At 56.3% G+C, this 348-nt stretch overlaps 1 protein-coding gene across 1 annotated transcript in view; it reads left to right on the forward strand.

Annotated features, from left to right (window-relative positions):
- The window catches only part of trmt61a (tRNA methyltransferase 61A), a 6,879-nt gene that overhangs the window by 3,076 nt on the left and 3,455 nt on the right, over nt 1-348 (forward strand). The gene's annotated exons all lie outside the window — the stretch shown is intronic.

Raw genomic sequence — 348 nt, forward strand, 5'->3', positions numbered from 1 at the left:
AGGGTTTTTTTTTTTTTTTTTGCGAAAACAAGCGGCGAACGTGCGTCTCTTGAGCGTGAAGATCTGTTTTGTCAGCACGGCCGATGGTTCCCTTTTCTACGAGCGTCGCGTGGGCTCGCGTTGACGACAAACGGATCTTGAACCTCGCAAGCGTTTGGCTTTTCTACAAACACCCAAAGGAATTCAGTCACGGGAAAAGTCGGAAACGGCCGTCGCCAACGTGCGGATGAGGACAAGCGCCGCGGACCCGAGATGCTCCCCGCTCGGGCTCCCTTTTATGGACGTGCATCTTCGCGTGTGCGCGCTCGAGTCTCGCATGTCCATAGAGGGCCATGCAGCCCGCGCAGC

Source organism: Hippocampus comes, unplaced genomic scaffold, assembly GCF_001891065.2.
Source record: "Hippocampus comes isolate QL1 unplaced genomic scaffold, H_comes_QL1_v1.1 scaffold295, whole genome shotgun sequence".
Classification (NCBI taxonomy): Eukaryota; Metazoa; Chordata; class Actinopteri; order Syngnathiformes; family Syngnathidae; genus Hippocampus; species Hippocampus comes.